The 22,147-nt window shown below is 39.8% G+C and overlaps 1 pseudogene; it reads right to left on the reverse strand.

Moving 5' to 3' along the window:
• Nucleotides 1-691: 691 nt before the first annotated feature.
• The window catches only part of LOC140948782 (pseudouridylate synthase 7 homolog), a 119,714-nt pseudogene continuing 98,258 nt past the window's right edge, over nucleotides 692-22,147 (reverse strand).

Genomic DNA, 22,147 nt, shown 5'->3' on the forward strand with positions numbered 1-22,147 from the left:
CCTCGATCTACGTAAAGATCCCGTGTTCACATCATTGGTCTATTCCTCGGGAATCTCAGGATATGAAGGGACGTTTAGTCTAGCAGAAATTCTTTAAATAGCAATTGTTAACTATTGAGTGGTAGTTTTGCGAAAGAGTAAAATCTTCTCCAGCCCTGGTAAAAAGAGCTGACCTACCGCGCCTTCTGCTGCCCCTATTTCTGTCGACGTCACTTCAGTACAATTGACCACTCCAGAAACACCATGATAACGAACCATAATACTGTTTGTTGGTCACTCCAAAATTTTGCATAAGCATTATCTGCAGTACTAGTTTCTCTTGCGAAGTAAAATGGCTTCAAGAGAAACTGAAAACAATGCTCAAGCAAAATTTTGGAGTGACCAACAAACAGTATTATGGTATGTTATGGTGTTTTCTGGAGAGGTCAATTGGCGTGGATTGTATTAAGGCCGCCAAACATCTTCCAAACTTGGTCAACGCTAGCTGGTTTTAAACAATAAGCCAAGGGATTTATGCCAATCCGAAACAGGAATATTTTGAACGAATAAGAAGGGTTTTCATCATGGTTCCAATAAGATCAACTGACGTGATGCACCTGTGACGCCGCACTGAATGTCGAAATGTCGGTTACTGTAAAAAAAAAGCCCTATTCAAGACTACACTCGACCGTTCCACTTTTGTTAAGTAGACTTACCGATAAGCGCCAGACAGAGAATAATCTTTCACTTTATGCCGCATGTTACTGATGTCCAGTCCATCATCAGCCATGATTTTTTTGTAGTGATCTTTCATGTGGTTGTCTGGGTAAACAACAGCTTACGGTGTTTATATATCTCAACTGGTGAGATATGCTAGAATTTGCACGTCCAAAGTTGACTTCATCAATAGACTCCGTGGACTTTCATTACGACTCAGACAGCAAGGCTTTGAAACCAAGCTACTTCAGACATCATTTAATAAATTCTTCAGTCGCCATGGTCTTATCGTCGAGAAGTATGGTGCAGCCCTGCGGGAGATGAGATTAGCAATCCAGCCTTGAATTGCACCATCGTATCCTTACATTACTTATTTATTACCTAGTGTTGTATTTCAGATGTATCTCGGTACGTGTGCGCGTACAATTTTATTTTGAGCGCGCGCATTATTTCTTTATTTATTTAATTGACGTGTACATTTAGTTCGTTTATTAACGTCTTAATTTTACTTTGCGTTATTTTCCTCACTTATACATTGTCCGTGACTGTGCTCACATGGTGGGTGGCTCCTCCTAAAATGTTCTGCAATTGGTATAGGATTTAATGGAGCCGAAACCAATTGTGGAATTGCACGCATTTTAGGCATCCTACTGATGAACAGTTGCGACCCGTAGATATATATTTTTTAGCAACTAAGATAATTTGCAGTCTGTCTACTTTGAATCGTAACCAGGAAGTGGAAGAACGACGTCATGAATGGTGTACTGCCCGGATGTTAGATGCTCTTCCGTTAGCACAGTGACCGCGGTGCGACTGGGTTCGGAAATGAAGTCCACCACATCTTCCACTTGGGGATTGTCTGCAATAACGGTGTAGTTAGGATTTCTAAATAAGTTGACTTATCTCGAACAGCGCTCAAGCTGGCTTCATTGGCAAAGTTCCCGAGCGGGAAACATTAGCGGGTTTAAGCAAAGAAAATGTTAACGTCCCAGACGCTTATAATGCATTTCCAATGTTCTTGATAAGTGTTTGGAATGCGATATACCACATACAGTAAAAAAAAACTGACAAGGAAAGAGTAGTCAACCGTCTTAAAGGTAGGCACTGTTGGGACCTTGACTAAGAAAGGTCATCAACTCTGGTGCGCCCATTTTAAGGAAGCTCACCTCCGTAAAATTCGCGCAATATGTGGTAATCAGTGCACTCTGTAGTCCTTTTCACATTTTCTAAGATTAAAATATCTGTCATATCGAGATTTTATTTGCGCCCCATTCAATTGTCATTTGAAGTCAAAGCAAAGTCCTGTGGTTGAATCGCTAGTTGGGGAGAGCATCCAACGTCAAATAGAGGCAGTAAAATTTATGAAATGTGTTTTGGTAAATTTCAAAAAAAGTTCAAGTTGTAGTAACCTGAGATCAGGCTCAGTTTTTGTTTCGCTTTGTAAATAACATTCCGGCGGGCAAGGCGAAACGAAAAGAGATTTTTTAGCGGTAGCCGTTTGAGAGAATGTATGAGAACCGCTAACATTGGGCCTGATCTCAGGTTAAAGTTGTAGTCATGCAGTGACAAGACAAGCAACAAAATTGTGATGCACTTGCAAAGATGAAGTTTGACTGTTTTATTTCTCCTTCAACTCGTTTCCTAGACATCGAGGTTGACATTACGGTCGTATTTCTTGTTTCTGGTACAAACGTTACTGGGGACGTACCGATCATCAGCTATTGGCCAAAACGCCATTTGCACGATCGGGTCATTTTACTACTACTACTACCAAAATCCTTTTCGTTTTTCCTTTCATATTTAAATTTGGTAATCCCAGCGAGGTTTAAAACAACAAAGCCCTCATTTGCACAAGAAAGCAAACCACTGAAGTATTCTGGTATTAGTAGTTGTAGTAATAAAATGACGTCATCGTGCAAATGGCCTACTGTTTTTCCCTGTCCCTTGTAATAGTCCCAGAAGTCTTTGCGAAAGTAACTCGGCCCAGCCCTCTTTTCCTTTCTAAAGCGCCAACTTACCAAGGAGAACTGACATAGAACATTAAATAGGAAAACAAATCAAAGAGAAATCGAACAAAAATGGGATCATCCACGAGATAATTTGATCAAAACCTAGTTCATTAAATAATACAAAGTTTCTGAAACCCACCACTGTTAACTGTACAATCAGCTGACTTCTTTGATGCCCCTACAAGGTGTCCTTTGACAGGTTGCAATCCATAGTCCTAATACAGTGTAACAAATATGAGCCTTCTCCAGGTGTTCAGATAGTGAAGTACAGCGTCATTTGCGCCGTTTTAACAACCTGAACGTCTTGAGCTGGCTAAACAAATACAGTCTAACCTCTCCTTACGGACACCTCTCTATTAAGAACAGTTCGTTTGGTCCCAGGAATGCCAAAAATCATACCTTCCCTACCTCTATAATACGGACACCTCTGTAAAGCGGACAATTGGTTCTGTCCCTTTGGTGTCCGTATTAAAGAGGTTTGACTGTATTGGCATTAACAATTTCTTGCTCAGTAGAGATTACAAGATCGTTGGCCAAGGTGGCTATTCCATATTTGTTCCTACAACGTTTTACATAGCTGGCCCAAAATCCGTGTTTTTAGTTGAATTTCGACGACGCGTATCTTACTGATTTCACTCCAGGAGAGTAGAGTGAGCTTAATACGCAACGGCAAGAGCGTTCCACAAACGTCACACGCTTCTCGCCTTTCCTCGCAGGAGGCGTCTTTCACGCGCGCTGGCGTATGTCGCTAGCTCGATACTAATCCTTTCAGGGAAAAGGAACTACTCGTTGCCTAGTTTGAATTTTTTGGATAACATATTTTCAAATGGTGCTTGCTCTTTGCACAAATTCATGTCCACCGCACGCAGTTGAAAAATACAGAAAATAAAGAGGTCTTTTGTTTTACGTCATCTGTGTCCGCGAACACGAAGTAAAAGCAAAAATATTTTGTACTTTGGTATTAACAGAGCACGGGAAATACTAGTTTCTATACACCTGTACCTAGTAGTCTCTTCAAAACTTTTTATTGGATCAATATTTTCGAGTTCACGCTTTTAAAAAATATTTCAATCATGTGGTTAAAATCTCTAAACTGGCATTAAAACAAATTCTGACTTTTATCCGGATATGCGCATGATATGATGCAAGAACAATTATTTATGTATACATGTATGTACTATAAGAAAGCCTAACATACCCGCTATGTCACCTTTGGCTTTTTTTTATGTAGGTCGGCCTATTTGTGTTTTTTAAATAATCAGCTTAATGTCTGAATGGCTAAGCTCTTACAGTAACCGCATCTTGGATTATAAGTGAAAGCATGCACGATTTAAGCAATAGAAAACGTTTTCTGTGTTTGCATAGCCTGATATAAATACGAGAGGGGTTGGGAGAATTCGAGACAGTTATGCAAACCCGAGACGAAGTCGAGGGTTTGCATAACTGTCGAGAATTCTCCCAACGCCTCGAGTGTTTATATCAGGCTATGCAAACTCAGGAAAAAAGTTTTCTATTGCTTTTATAAAATAACTTTTCCGAGAAAAAAACGCAAAACTCTTTGTATGGCACTGATTAAAAGAGAAATTCTTACCAGTCGCAAAATCTTGTCCACGAAGTCTTGCACGCGTAATCAGTTCTTGTTTTGCAAAAAGATGCTTTGCAAAATACGGATTTTTCTCGCTTAAAACGGTCAGCTTAAGCGAAGAAAAATATACACACCTTCTTTGTAACGATTTTCCAAGTTTAAGCCGACGAAGGAATGGGTAAATAAAGTAAACGTTTTGAGTTTTGAACTCGAAAACTTTTTCAAATTTGTGCTTGCGTGATTAGCGCGCGAAAAGCCAAACAACTTGAGGCCACAACCATGTTTACATACTCTGATGCAAACACTCCTCTCGGCCAATCAGAGCGCGCGTACTATCTTAGTTATTTTATAACTTTTAGTAGTAAAACTTAAAATTACTAGAAGAATCACTGAAAATAATAATAGACAACGTCACAAATACCTTAATACGTTTAGAGGCCATGGAGTTCCACAAATAGCTCTGATAGGCATGAACATACATGAGTCTTGTGTTCCTGGAGATACTCTGCAAAGCATTGACCAGTCCTGATGGGCCATGTCTAACCAAACCCTGTAAGAGATCACTCTCTATACACTTCCCTCTGGGGATCTTTGTCAGAGTTTCTTTGGCATTCTTAGTGTCCTTCCAATGCTGACGAGCTGTTCTTAAGTCATCTGGTTCCCCATCGCGTGGATTTAGAAGGAGATCAATCGCTTCTGACCATTTGCTTAGAAGCAATGCAAGACCTGGAAGTGTTGCATTAAAAACATGTATGGTTACAGTGGTGGACCCAGGGGAGGGCCCCCCCACCCTTACTTTTGGACCAAACTGCCCCCCCCCCTTATCTAAAGGTCTGGATCCGGCACTGGGTTAGAAAGTGAAGTAAGCTCCTCCCTCAAAACAGGAGAACTATAGATAGAAATGTGATGGTGAATAATAATACTATTTTAGCCTGGTGAATAGATGAGGAAGATGTTATTCAGTCGATGACACAGGCAGTTTGGAAGAAAACATCCGAGTACGCCCAACAGGAGTCAAACCTGCAAGTAGGACCTTCTGGTTATTAGTCCCGATGCTCTACCACTGAGCCACAGAAGACTGAGCTAAGGTCACTAAACTAGGTTCATGTGACAAACATCCTACATACAGCTAGGACTAGAATATCAGTGATTTTGTTACAAATAGTTATGGTGAGTCCTGGGACTCATCTTCTAAAAAATCATAAGTCCCTGTTAAAAAAAATGAATCTGAAATTAAAATATGTAACCAAACGGTTACAGTGAAACCTGTATTAAGCGGACACCCTCGGGGAATGCTGTAGTGTCCGCTTAATACAGGGTGTCCGCCTAATATAGGTTTCGATATATAATGTAAAATGAGGTGTCAAATGCCATTCAAATGAACAGTGGAAGCGTTTATAATACTCCCAGAGACTTTGACGGTAGACGTTTGCATTAATTTCTTAATCAAAGTGAACCAATTGATCATAGTACCATAAACATGAATTACAACTCAAATTTGAAGAAATTAGATGAGTGAAACAAGCTCTATACAAACAAAACGAAATAGAAAACAATCATGTACTGTGAAACTAATCAAATAAGTTCGTCAAGTCACGTTTTTTAATGTAAACATCGAAAAATTTGTGGGTGGCAATTCGAGGCAATCTTTCGCATTTCCGGTGTCTGGCATGTTGGGTGGTGGAATTTAATTACAAGTGTCCGTTTAATACAGGTTGGCAATAATAGAAATGACCATTTCAGGTACTTTTAGGTGTCCGCGTCCGCTTAATAGAGGTGTCCGCTTAGGAAAGGTTTCATTTGAGGTAAATAAGGGAAATAAATTTTGGTACTTCGGCTACTGTCCGCTTAAGAGGGTGTCCGCTTAGTAAAGGTTTCATTTGAGGTAAATAAGGGAAATAAATTTGGGTACTTCAGCTACTGTCCGCTTAATAGAGGGTGTCCGCTTAATACAGTGTCCACTTAATACAGGTTTCACTGTAATCTGAAGACAGACTCCAAAACTCTTTATTTACAGTATACTGAAATTAGAATATAGTCCTTCTATTTCAAAGCACAACAAAGGCTAAGAGAAATATGCATCATTAAACAACAACCATAATTACAGGCCGGATATTTGTACAAATATACATTTTCAGATCAATTGATCAATCTTTACATCCTACGGGATGCATGCCATAAATTGTTTTCTGCCTTTTGGGATTTTCATGCGTCAGGGACGCAAGACGTAGAGGTAACAATATCAGTGGAATATTGCTATGACTGAGCTCTGAGTCAGTGACACAGGCTACTTGAAAGAAAAAAAATCCAAGTACCCCCTGTGACCTTCTGGTTTACTAGTCCAGATGCTGTACCAAAAAGCTACAGGAGACTCGTAAGAGCTACTTGTAAGGCCACTAAACTAGGTTCATGTAACAAACACCCTGCTTATGTTCAATGATGGGAATGTGATGGCATCCAGACTAGTAACCAAATGATGGGAATGTGATGGCATCCCGACTAGTAACCAAATGATGGGAATGTGATGGCATCCCGACTAGTAACCAGAAGGTCACAGGTTCGATTCCTAATGGAAGAACTCTGTCACTATTTCTACCAAACCGCCTGTGGCATGTGTTACTGACTGAATAACATTGTTCTCAGGAGCACTATTGTGCCACAGTCACTTGGGAACAGATTCAATGCAATGTGGCATGAGGGCACAAACAGAACCCATTTTGAGGGGATTATTTTATAAGTATTACAACTTGTTCTCTCAAGGTCATTTTATTGTTTCAAGGTCATGTGACAGTGTGCAAGTGCAGCAGGCAAAGTATCGCTGGTTTCCAAATGAAGTCATGGCAGCCATGTTGGTGGTCATGAATAAACTTAAATCCATTAACTTTTCATGCAAATTATTTGTAAAAAAATAGTTTCATTGACCACCAACATGACTATCCAGTTGCCATGTGGCTACAAGGTTACAAGCAAGGTGACAAACCAACTGAAGAATAAGAAAATATACTCATGCTTCTTCCCCAAATAATTAAGGCTTTTTAGCCTTCTTTCTCACCCAGGGTGGGGGAAGGGGGGGGGGGGGTGGTTAATGACATGATAATGTGGGTTAGGGTACAAGGCGCTTGTTGTCTCAAATAGAATTTGCATACATTACAGACATCTCACATATAGGTATCAATGAGGTTGTTCCTTGTGGCTGTGTGAAAGGAAATTTAAAAAAAGCAGAAGAAAAAAACAACAACAAAACATAGTAGTTACCTATTTTATGTGTTGGAACTGACGTGGTTCCAAACCGTTGCAGACCAAAGTAGTTGATAAAACCATTGACCTTTAATGACTCCAAACTCTCCTCAATTGTACTATGATCTCCAGTAACATTGCGAAGTGTGACAATAAACTGATTTCCTGACAGAAAACCAAGTTTTAGAGGCTCTTTACAATATCTAAAGTTCCCAACACACAAATTCCTTAGGGTGCTGTTAAGATTCTGTAACTGTTCAGCCCTGACCCTGTAGACAGAGACCCACTGAGTGGTGATAGCCCTACTATCTTTTGTTCCAGCATAACCAAACATGCCTGGTTTGATCTTCCGGAGTTTGCTCAACAGGTTGATGGCATCCATAGTGTCTTTGTTTCCCTTATTATTCCCTGTCTAGAAAAGACAAAAGAATTCTTATGATAAGTGTTGATTCTAAAACTGTAACTCAAGGAAATATTATCGTTGCTTGCTGTGACTATAGGCTGGAAAAATGTATACATGTATGTTAAATATAAAGATGAATGCCTTAATAAAATAAAGTGAACTACAGGAATTCTTTAATGTTAAGACCAAATCAAAGTACGTTATAATCACTGTATACCAGCTGGTGCTTTCAATAAAAATTGACGTAGCCAGCAACTTTGAATAGAGTAACCGACTGTATCAACAACGGGCCATTAGTCCCCTTTTTCTAGGGGGGGGGGGGGGAGGTGTCTGGGGAGTCATGTGCTACCCCAGAAAATTTTGAAATTTCAAAGCCCTACAATGCGATCTTCAGCTTTCCGGGGGCTAAACTGAGGACAAAAGACCGTGTTTTTCATTCAAGAAAATGTAGCTTTGATAATTCAACTTTTGATTTATCAGTCACAATCAATTCCTATAATGTACAAGCAATGAACAAATGATGAAAACTAAATTACATACTTTTGCACATTAACAAATTCTGCGTAAACCTTTAAAGAAACTTCTAAAAAATTGACTAAAATATAGCGTTCAAATGACTACAGCATAACGTAAAAGCAGTGGGCCTTCATGAAAAAACATCATAATAGCTCTCTAGGACTACATGTAATACCTGAGCAAAAATTGATTATTATTTTTCTCATCACCAGCAGCATGCAGTTTAAATATACTAACCAATAACAAACTGATTTTTGTTACGGTATTTCACTAAAATACTAACAAAGGAACCCTGGCTTAATTCTAAACCCTCAGTTTTTTAATGCCCCATAATTTCAATCAAAACCTTCTTCCCTTTCCTTGTCATACACTGTCCCAGATTTTTCAAACCCTCCAGAAATAGGGCTAATTTCTTTTTCCCAGAGAGGTTAAAAAAACTCAGGATTCAACGGGACTAATTTTCCCCACCATTTTCCTACCCATTTTTTGTACACGATTATGGAAGTTACACATCTGAATATAGAAAAGGTACTTCGATGAATATTATTACGAGGAGAAGGAAAATGAATGGGCATAGAAAACATAATTAGCAGAGCATGAAAAACAGTGTACAATTGAGAAAGGTCAACTTGCTGCACTTTTCAAAAAAACGCATGAACTCTGCATTTCAAAAGCTGCCTTCACAATTTCGTTTTTTGCTGCTCTCAGTCATAATTACGATCACAAGCAATGAACCTTGAAATACAGAAACACACAAAACGGATCGAAATCCACCCATCACAAATCAATTTTGAACCCATTGAAGCAAACTTCTAATTCCTAAGGGGTTCACTTAGATGATTGACAGCAGCGAAGAACACAAAAATCAGCGGGCTTTTGAACTTCAGAATTCACGTGTTTTTGGAAAGCGCAGTTAAGTGTAGAAAGGAAAGCTGGGGACATGTTAGTGAAAAGCAACCTTGTCTTCATGGCCTCTCCTAGCTCTGCCGCTCCTTGCTCACTCTGAGAGGGAAAGAGATGACCCTGGGAGGGGGACAAGATTGATCAAAAAGGCTGTTGTAGTTCAATTTTGTCGTTGGTTTAATTTTTTTTCTTTATTTCAACCTGATTAACATACATCACCATACTCCAAAATAAAGCAAAATAAAATTTTCACCAAGGATAAAATTGAACCATGACAAAGGTTATCTCACTCTTACCAACCTCACCCTCACCCCCACCCCACCCTTCTCTCTGAGGGAAAAAAAAAAAGAAAAAAAATCAGTGAGAAGGAAAGAAAAGAAAATGTATATATTATTGTATATAGATACCTAAAGCTGAGAAGTTTTCCCTGATTGCACGATGAACCAATCTCCTGTGATCTTTGTCATCATCAGGTGATAATGTCACTGCGTAGTTACTAAAACAAGGAATGACCTACAATGACCTACAATGACCTACAATGATCTACAATGACCTACAATGACCTACAATGACCTACAATGATCTACAATGATCTACAATGACCTACAATGACCTACAATGATCTACAGTGATCTACAGTGACCTACAATGAGCTACTATGACCGAACGTGTAATCCCTGTAATGAGCTAACATGAAAATTTTAGAAAAAGACAAAAAAAAAAAGATCAGGGGACGTGTGCGTAAACGTAACGCGTTTAGTCTACTGCATGACAGCCCATTTAACGATGACAGCACCTCTAATTATTACGTTTGGAGATAAATTTACAGTGTAATAATACATGTATGATGATACTGTGACTTTTGTCCAAACCATCCCTTGCAACCTTTCCCATTAGTTTTATTTCGTCTTGTCTTTTTTTCAAACAAATTGAACAAACACAGTCACCCCAACAGTCGATCCGGGGGGATCTTCAAGGGACGTAAGGGTAGAGGTGAACAAAGAAGGCCTTCAAATTCTGACCCTGTTCAAAAGAAAAATTGTTCATTTTTTTTTAAGTACCCTGGCCTATATAAGACATCATAAGACCCTTTAAATGGCTTCCGGTCCAACAGGATGCTCTGTTTGCTAAATAGTAAAATCCATATCCTGCTCAGCGGCCCATACCCATCTAGGCCAAATGAGGAAGTGCCTGCATGACTTCCGTCAATACAGGGTATAATAGTGATATACCGGTAAAAACGCGATTGCAATAATCTATTTTCAAGTTTCTCGAGTTACCTGAGATCAGGCACAATTTTTGTTTTGCCTTTTCAAAATGTGCTCGGCAATTTGATACCATGAGCCTAGTGTCACGTCCAAGCGTGACACACGACAAACATCATTGTCTGTCATTTTCTAGCTCATTGTAGGGCTTATTTTAACTCATTTTAGCTCGTAGTAGGTCATTGTAGCTCGTAGTAGCTCATCGTAGATCATTGTAGGTCATTGTAGGCCGTTGTAGGTCATTGTCGGTTATTCCTTGTTTTAGTAACTACGACACACGTCCCCTGATCTTTTTTTTTTGTCTTTTTCTAAAATCTTCATTTTAGTTCATTACAGGGATTACACGTTCGGTCATAGTAGCTCATTGTAGGTCATTGTAGATCATTGTAGATCATTGTAGGTCATTGTAGGTCATTGTAGGTCATTGTAGATCATTGTAGGTCATTGTAGATCATTGTAGGTCATTGTAGGTCATTGTAGGTCATTCCTTGTTTTAGTAACTACGGCTCAGAACGGCCTTTGAATAGAAACGAAGCTGGGGGTGCAGGCCTTGTTTTGTTACACACAAAACACGGTCACTCCCCACCCTCGCTATCTTTGAAAGGCCTGGAAACTAATCACACAACTGTTGAATGGTCTGCTGGACAACCTTCAATGTGTTTTATCAACATACTCTAACACTGAAACATTTTTTCATGCATTGACAGCTTACCGCTTCTGACTTTTCTGTCATCTCTTGTGAGTGTGCATGGGGTATATGATAATGAACTGCTTTCCTGAAGGTTTTGTAGGGTGGCAAATACTCAGCAATTACTCTTGGAATTATACAACATAGGTCTGATAAAATGGATTCTTGAACCTCAGCAGTTGGCAAAATTTCCTGCATCTCTACTTCATCAATACCCTTTTGTGGTCGTTGGTTAGATAGCCCCTTGGGAATGACCCTGTCTTTCACAGCATACGCGTGGAAGTAATGCAGAGATTTGTTGTTCTGTGATTTGGTCTGACATCTAGCTTTTACCTCCAGGTCCCAATTATCCCCCACAATCCTACACATTAAAACAAAAACAACATGGTTATAATTTTCTTGCACTATCTTAGAAGAGAGGATGATCATGTTGAATACTATAGTGTTGCCACTATATTTATTCCACAGATTCCTTTCTCTGAGCATCAAAATATCACAGTTGTCAAGTTTAGTTGAACTAAAGAGCTTGAAAACCTGTTAGGTTACTATAAAAACCATTGAAAATAAGCAAAATGTAGGATCAAAGCTTACATGCAGTTAGGTTTCCAAAGAAGTTCACATCTTCTAATTGGGTTCAAATTTTGTTGAAGTGTTTGTATTCTTTAATATCATTGGTTCATTGACAAATGATATCACCATACCTTGTTCTTTGTTAATTATTCATTGGATAATTTTTTCTATAAGTGGCTTGGTTTGAGTTGATGCATTATAATGGTCTTTATCTCTTGAATTACCTAGTTTGTTTGCTCACATGCTTATGTCAGTATTTAAGATAAACCGCCTGCTGATCATGATGCATTAAGGTTTTTTAAACACATACCGTATTCTGTCACCACTGTAACAAAATTTGTCGTCTGAATTATTTTTTACCCATTCTTTTCCCTTTTTTTGCTTGCCAGTGTTTGTCAGAAAAGCTTTATTAATTTCTATTTTTTCAAGTTATAGTTATAGTACCTGAAGTTTTGGGTCTTTTCTCCTTTAAGTGTATCCAATACAGAGAGCACGTCAGTATCTTCAATAAGGTCATCCTGGTTCCGTGGAAGCATTTCCTTACAAGCTCTGTAAACTGCATCACTGTAATTCTTATATTTAGAAACAGCATCCAAGGAAAAATCGACTGTACAAATTTCCATTGCATTTTCATCTTTTTCGCTGAGACTATTGATCACTTCTTCAAGTAATTTGATTTTGTTATGGCGGTTCACTGTGTCAATTTTCCACTCATTTACTGACTTGTCAAAAGATGCAGCTGCTTTTTTTTGCATATTACGCAAGGTGTTGGGGTGACTGGAAAGGCCTAACTTGTGGAAGCAGTCGACTTCTTCCTTCTTGCAACCCCCGAGGACTAGAATTGTGTTAATTCGATACGCAAAGTTGGAAATTGGCATCCAAAGATTGAGGTAACTGGAAATAATTAATGCCTCTTGGTTGACAGGATTTTTCACTTTTTGGCAACCTTGAACAGATGCCTTAACAAAGGTATGCAGTGAGGGGATTTTCTCTTCTACATCTTTAAGTAGACTTTCATTAGTGAACTCAGCTAGCTTCTCTAAATTACCACGATATTTGAACACGTTGGAAGGGTCTTTCGAGTAACGTTTGATCTCCCTTTTTACTTGTTTCCCCAGTTCAAGCAGGACTTTACTTTTCAGTGCCTCAAAGTTCATAACACTATGTGCAGCAGCTTTGTAATTTTCTAAAGCCAAATTTGTGACAAGCATTTTTTCTTCAGGGTTAGTCTCATGCTCAATGACGCGTCCATTTGGGTATGCAATAAATATCTGGAAAAAGAAAAAGAAGGGAAAGTGATTTACCGCCAGTACATCGGTAAAAGAAGGTCTCATCGCAAATTATTTTAAGCACGTTAGAATATTAAAAGGTTTGAAATGAACATGTTGGTAAATTGGCAACAGAATTTTACTTTCACTCCTAGACTGAGAACACATTCATTGAACACTTCATTGTAAACTGCGATCAGCCGTTCTTTTTTTTCTCTTTTTTTTTTCCGTACAGTTTCGTAAAAAAAAAAACCCGCAGCCTGATCGCCGATTTCTAAAACTGGAAAATAAATAATTGTCCAACTTATCTTTGAGCTTTGTCAACAATACATGGAATGATAAAGAGCACTGCAAAAGAGAACGGCTTTACCTTCTTATAACGTCTAAATCTTTTCTCTTTCTTTCCTTTTCTCAATTTATGTCAATTATTGTTTGAAAATAGCGGCTAAAAACGTGAGAGCGAAGAAAGGTGAAAGGGCACAGCGTGTATCAGTTAGTTACATTATAGTAACCAAGATCACGGAATATTTCAAACAAAGTAAGTCTCACTTCTGGAATATAAACATAAGTGCAAGCAACAAGAATAGAATAGGTAAACCCCCACCTTGACAACTGCTGACGAGTAATCATCTTTCACATCAGTTTCTGTCACTGGTAAACACATTAAGTTTACAACAGAATCGTCCAGCTTTTCTTGCGCCGACCAGGCAGAATTCAACTGAAAAAGCGTTTTCCTCGATCGACTCCCACCTTCTGCTCTCCGGGACGAAGAACCTTTCTGCTTTTTAGAACCAGGAGTTAACCCGCTTGGTGAATAATTCTGACTGTGAAGACGCTTATTTCCACCACCGCTACATTCATCGTCGTTTGTTTCGCTCGCAGAAACGATCTTTGACATAAATCCTTCTTCCACCTCATGAAACATAGTACAACAATTGACAATTTTCCTTGCACATTTTTTGCACAGTGACGAGTCACTTTCTGAGGTAGAATCAATATCTATTCCGACGCTGTTAATAAGATCGGAGAGGATGACAGTTCCAGTTTTACAAAAACTTTTCCCGCAAAACTCTTTGTTTTTCGTTGGCTTAAAGAGAGGAACAGTGCCTTCTCCAGATGAAACATTAATCGCACAAAAGTGACATGTTTTGTTCACCTTCTTAGGAAAACTCATCTTAAACTGCCATACGACACGACACAAAATAAGCCTGCTTAACTCGCCTCTGCACAAACCTCTGCACAGCTGGTCCAGAGACATTTCGCGCCTTAATCTGTAAATTTGCCGCCAACGAAGCTACTTCCGGTAAATTTTGATTGGCTCACGCTTGTCGGATGACGTGGCCAACATTCCCGTTGACAGATCCTTTAATTAGGGGGCGGCAGACGAATTGACAAACAATTGTATCAGACGTATTTTTTTTTTCCCCCGCCAAAAAAAAAAAAAATTCGCCTGATCGCAGGTTACCTGCTGAAAAACATGGCCATTTTCTTGAATTTTTGTTGCTAAAACAGCTCTAATCTGATTGGTTCTTGTTGGTTCCTTTTGTGTTTTCAGCCAATCAGAAAGCATTTGTAATTTGCACTCGTGTTACACATTTTGCACTCGTGTTACAGAAGAGCTGCACTCCTTTCTCAGCCAATCAGAATTGAGTAATTTTTTCGTGTATATTATTACTAATTAAAACACAAGAATACAAACATCAGCTTTTTGACAAGACTGCTTATCTTTACGGCCATTTTTTTTACCAGAGTCATGGATAAAACAATCCATTTTATCCGTTTTATCGGCGTGGTAAAATCGCAGTACAAGCAGGCCCTGCATTGTTCTGGATACAAGCAAAAAACTGCTACACAACTTCACCGGCACATCTTGGAAGACTTTACTTTCCCAATTATGACATATCTTATTTCAAGACTTGTCTTAATTTGGCCCGTCTAAAGCAGCATTCTAAAGCTAACCGTCCAGAATACAATGAGAGATCAGCAAACTTGCAACCTTGTCAGCAGCCGTGTTATTCCGTCTCCAGGATACTGTCGATATTGTAGGTCGTTTCTATGGAAATGAATGAAGTTTAATTCCAAGCGACTCTATCCAAGTTCAAACCTGTACAAACTGTACTGAAGTGGTGAAAGGGAGCGTGTACCACTTTTCAATACCTATGGTGCCTCACTGTACTTTTTGATCATTATGCAGTACAAAACAGAGCTGGTAGAGGAGTTTTCAGACAAAATTGTTCCACAGTTTGCAAATGGGACACTCAAGACTATTGTGGATTCAGTTTTCACCATAGATGAAATCCAGCTTGCTCACAAAAGAATGGAGTCTAATGAAAATATCGGCAAAATAGTTTTACAAATAATGTAAGACTGTCAAATATGACCTCTAGCCAAGAAGAGTCAACTTTAATTTCTCCTTTTTTTTTCCAATCGTTATCGTTATTTTTTTATTTATATATTTATGATTGCTTTGATTGTACATATAGCTCAAGAAAGGAATTTTGTTAAGTACCCAAAAAGAATCGCAAATAATGAGAGAGACTTTGCCAGCAGCACTGTAAACTTATTTCCTTGGCCACTTACTAAAGGGAGCTTATTAATAGTAACAATGACAGTGGTGGCAACAAATTGAAGCAACATAGGTTTAACAAGCAAGACAACAACTCTGTACCTGCATGACGTATGCATACGTTTTCAGTTGCTTTCCAGAACAGTTAGTTTCTTTGCCATCACTTTCCATCACATTATCTACAGAATAAACCAAAGAGGAGCATTTTGAAATTAAAGTTAATAAAAAGCTTTAAAGGTCAAAATAGGTAATACTTTCTTGTCACATTCAACCGTAGCTCTCTTGACCTTTGATATTCAGTGCTTTAAATTTCTTCATACAACAAGACTAGAATAAGTTACGAAATTTCATTTGAGTTTTAAAGTTTGAGCATACTTTCATAAAATATATAGGATGCAAATCCTTCTCTTTTTTGTGTGCAGTTTGCTTGCACTTTCAAAGTGGCCACTATGGCTAAACCAAGAAACTTCTGTCCTGACCAAGGGCCATAAATGTAGCAACCATTTTTTCTTTATGATGCAGGATTATTTGATAAAGCTCAGAAGCTCTTGGCTTGTCACAAGCAAGTAGAATGTTATGGTACTACGGAAGAAATTTCAGATGACTACTGTTCTTTTACCATTTACGTTTATTTATATTTTCCTTTCAATTGGTTCAGACAAAGGGAAACAAACCATGTATGACTATTAAGTTTGATGATCATCACTTGAAAGTGTTACAAAAGACAAGGATCTGCTAGGGTGGTTCGGTGTGCTACCCCCCCCCCCCCCTCCCCCTTATAATTATAACTTCTGATACCTAAAACTGAGAAGAGTGCCCTCTTTGCACGATAAACCATTCTTCTGTGATCCTTTTATGCCACTATAATATTTCTTATGGTCTTCCCACTTGAGAAACCTACCTGTCGTTAAATACCTGACAAGACTGACAACAAGATCCCAGTCCCATACAATAAACTCTGCATATCTATGTTTTAGAATGCCATGAGTACTCTCTTTACTAAAATCCAAATTTGGACTTTTCAATTTAAACAAGGACATTTTGTTTCTTTACTAAAATCCAAAACTCAGATTATTGGTTGAAATGATCCACAATGGAGGTGGATTCTTTTGATGACCTTTGATCATATCCAAAACCGAATACTTTGAATACATGATCCGAAGTGTTTCTTTACTGTGGATCCGAAAAGAATGAATATTGCTGGTGGAAACTCAAAACAATTTTAATACAAACATCAACTTTTTGACAAGACTGCTTATCTTTACGGCCATTTTTTTACCAGAGTCATGGATAAAACAATCCATTTTATCCGTTTTATCGGCGTGGTAAAATCGCAGTACAAGCAGGCCCTGCATTGTTCTGGTTACAAGCAAAAAACTGCTACACAACTTCACCGGCACATCTTGGAAGACTTTACTTTCCCAATTATGACATATCTTATTTCAAGACTTGTCTTAATTTGGCCCGTCTAAAGTAGCATTCTAAAGCTAACCGTCCAGAATACAATGAGAGATCAGCAAACTTGCAACCTTGTCAGCAGCCGTGTTATTCCGTCTCCAGGATACTGTCGATATCGTAGGTCGTTTCTATGGAAATGAATGAAAAATAATCCCTTTTTTGGATACATTGTTTCTTTTGTCAACAAAACATCCTATTGGATTTTTGATCTGATCTCGGATTTTAGAAAAGAAACGCACCCTAAACTGTTAACAAATTCCGGAATAGTAAGATTTCCATATAAACGCATTCATTTATAATGCATACATGTTTTGACTCTATTCGTGTTAACTATTTGTGAGAAAAAGTATGAAAATGCCGCATGTATAATAAATGTTGTGGTTATACGGAAATCTTACTATACCCCAACTAGCTAGCTAGCAGGGAATTTCCAGATACACCAGGAAACGTAAAACTGTACTGAACTTGTAAAAGAAAAATGTATGCACAGAAAACAAAAAGTAGGCTTAAACTTAATACTTCTAAATGTCCACTTTATAAGCACAAAATATACTACCCGATTTCTTACAGTGGAGGATCCATACCTTCAAATAAGGGGGGCGGGGAGGAAGGGGGGGCAGTCATCCAGACCCTGAGATAAGGGGGTGGGGCGGTCGTAAGAAAACATTTTGTCAACGCATCGGGCTTCAGTTTGGCCGCCACTGTCTTAGGTGGGCTAATAGCCCCGTAAGAAAGCGAGCTCACCTCATACTCATCGTGAGCGAACTCCGTAAAGAGTTAGCCCTGTAAAATGTTCAGAATGAACACCAAGATCCATCATTGATCAACTGTTTCAATTTTGACTACCAGTACCTTCAGCGACCTTACTCGTTGTGCCAAACATCGATTTCAATCAACCAGCTGAAGGGTAACCGGTCAAGTCGCCCGAAAGTCATCTCGCCCGAAGTCATATCGCCCGGAACCAGAGTTATGTCGCCCGAAATACATAGTCATGTCGCCCGCAATTTTATCGAGTGTATAAACTTGAAGAAAAGGAAGGAATAAACTGGTAAAATGTTCACTCGCTAACCTATGCAAATATGAAGTTAAACAAAGACCCCAACATCGCTGTTCATTCACTGTTCATTTCAGTGTTGTTCGTTGTTCGTTGTTATGAACTAAGCCGCTCATTCTACAGTAAAGACTAAGGTGCTCATTCTACAGTAAAGATTCTTGTAATTATGTCGCCCGCAATTTTATCGAGTGTATAAACTTGAAGAAAAGTAACATCTTAAGTAACTTTTATACTTGGCCATACTTTCCGCGAGCGGTGTGAAAGAGCAGGTTTATTAATGGCCACGGTGGTGAAGTCCAGTTTCGGTTGACTCCAAGCACTGTCCAAGAATCGAACTTTCAAGGACCTACATAGATAAAGCCCGCCATACCGCCGCCATCTTAAAATTGCGCCCGCAATCGATTGCGATGTTCTCGTGAGAAAAAAGGTAGGTACGTGGTGTAAGCATCATATAGTGGTTCCCCGTTACTTACTAGAAGGAGTGTACATAATCCTACATAGCCCTACACAGCCCTACATGGCCCTACATAGCCCTACATAGCCCTACATAGCCATACATAGCCATACATAGCCATACACAGCCCTACATAGCCCTACATAGCGCTACATAGCCCTACACAGCCCTACACAGCCCTACATAGCCATACATAGCCATACATAGCCCTACATAGCCCTACATAGCCCTACAGAGCCCTACACAGCCATACGTTACCCTACATAGCCCTACATTGCCCTACACAGCCATACATAGCCATACATAGCCATACACAGCCATACATAGCCCTACATAGCCCTACATAGCCCTAAAAAGCCCTACACAGCCCTACATAGCCCTACATAGCCCTTCATAGCCCTACAAAGCCATACATAGCCATACATAGCCCTACATAGCCCTACCCAGCCATACTAGCCCTACATAGCCCTACATAGTCCTACATAGCCCTACATAGCCATACATAGCCCTAAATCGCCATACATAGCCATACACAGCCATACATAGCCCTACATAGCCCTACCCAGCCATACATAGCCCTACATAGCCCTACATAGCCCTACATAGCCCTACATAGCCATACATAGCCCTAAATAGCCATACATAGCCATACACAGCCATACATAGCCCTACATAGCCATACATAGCCATACATGACCCTACATAGCCCTACATAGCCCTACACAGCCATACATAGCCCTACATAGCCCTACACAGACATACATAGCCCTACATAGCCCTACATAGCCCTACATAACCATACATGACCCTACAAAGCCATACATAGCCATACACAGCCATACATAGCCCTACATAGCCCTACATAGCCATACATGACCCTACATAGCCCTACATAGCCATACATAGCCCTACATAGCCCTACATAGCCCTACATAGCCCTACATAGCCCTACATAGCCATACATGGCCCTACATAGCCATACATAGCCATACACACCCATAAATAGCCCTACATAGCCGTACATAGCCATACATGACCCTACATAGCCCTACATAGCCATACATAGCCCTACATAGCCCTACATAGCCCTACATAGCCATACATAGCAATACATAGCCCTACATAGCCATACCTAGCCATACACAGCCATACACAGCCATACAAAGCCATACATAGCCATACATAACCCTACATAGCCCTACATAGCCATACATAGCCATACATAGCCATACACAGCCATACATAGCCCTACATAGCCATACATAGACATACATAGCCATACACAGCCATACATAGCCATACAAAACCCTACATAGCCCTCCATAGCCCCACATAGCCATACATAGCACTACATAGCCATACACAGCCCTAAATAGCCCTACATAGCCCTACATAGCCCTACATAGCCATACATAGCAATACATAGCCATACACAGCCCTACATAGCCCTACATAGCCATACATAGCCATACATAGCCATACACAGCCATACATAGCCCTACATAGCCATGCATAGCTATACATAGCCATACAAGCCATACATAGCCATACATAACCCTACATAGCCATACATAGCCATACATAGCCATACATGACCCTACATAGCCCTACATAGCCCTACATAGCGTTACATAGCCCTACATAGCCATACATAGCCATACACAGCCATATATAGCCCTACATAGCCATACATAGCCATACATGACCCTACATAGCCCTACAAAGCCCTACATAGCCATACATAGCCCTACATAGCCCTACATAGCCCTACATAGCCATACATAGCCTTACATAGCCCTACATAGCCCTACACAGCCCTACAGAGCCCTACATAGCCATACATAGCCCTACATAGCCATACATAGCCATACACAGCCATACATAGCCCTACATAGCCATACATAGCCATACATGACCCTACATAGCCCTACATAGCCATACATAGCCATACATAGCCCTACATAGCCATATATAGTTAAACATAACCCTACATAGCCCTACATAGCCATACACAGCCATACATAGCCATACATAGCCCTACATAGCCATACATAGCAATACATAGCCCTACATAGCCATACATAGCCATACACAGCCATACACAGCCATACACAGCCATACATAGCCATACATAACCCTACATAGCCCTACATAGCCCTACATAGCCATGCACAGCTATACATAGCCATACAAGCCATACATAGCCATACATAACCCTACATAGCCATACATAGCCATACATAGCCATACATGACCCTACATAGCCCTGCAAAGCCCTACATAGCCATACATAGCCCTACATAGCCCTACATAGCCCTACATAGCCATACATAGCCTTACATAGCCCTACATAGCCCTACACAGCCCTACAGAGCCCTACATAGCCATACATAGCCCTACATAGCCATACATAGCCATACACAGCCATACATAGCCCTACATAGCCATATATAGTTAAACATAACCCTACATAGCCCTACATAGCCATACACAGCCATACATAGCCATACATAGCCCTACATAGCCATACATAGCAATACATAGCCCTACATAGCCATACATAGCCATACACAGCCATACACAGCCATACACAGCCATACATAGCCATACATAACCCTACATAGCCCTACATAGCCCTACATAGCCATACATAGCCATACATAGCCATACACAGCCATACATAGCCCTACATAGCCAATCATAGAAATACATAGCCATACACAGCCGTATATAGCAAAACATGACCCTACATAGCCCTACATAGCCCTACATAGCCCTACATAGCCCTACATAGCCCTACATAGCCATACATGACCCTAGATAGCCATACATAGCCATACACAGCCATAAATAGCCCTACATAGCCGTACATAGCCATACATGACCCTACATAGCCCTACATAGCCATACATAGCCCTACATAGCCCTACATAGCCCTACATAGCCATACATAGCAATATATAGCCCTACATAGCCATACATAGCCATACACAGCCATACAAAGCCATACACAGCCATACATAGCCATACATAACCCTACATAGCCCTACATAGCCCTACATAGCCATACATAGCCATACATAGCCATACACAGCCATACATAGCCCTACATAGCCATACATAGACATACATAGCCATACACAGCCATACATAGCCATAAATAACCCTACATAGCCCTACATAGCCCTACATAGCCATACATAGGCCTACATAGCCATACACAGCCCTACAGAGCCCTACATAGCCCTACATAGCCCTACATAGCCATACATAGCCATACATAGCCATACATAGCCCTACATAGCCATACATAGCCATACATGACCCTACATAGCCCTACATAGAGATACATAGCCATACATAGCCCTACATAGCCATATATAGTTAAACATAACCCTACATAGCCATACACAGCCATACATAGCCATACATAGCCCTACATAGCCATACATAGCCATACACAGCCATACACAGC

Source organism: Porites lutea, chromosome 1, assembly GCF_958299795.1.
Source record: "Porites lutea chromosome 1, jaPorLute2.1, whole genome shotgun sequence".
NCBI classification, from domain to species: Eukaryota; Metazoa; Cnidaria; class Anthozoa; order Scleractinia; family Poritidae; genus Porites; species Porites lutea.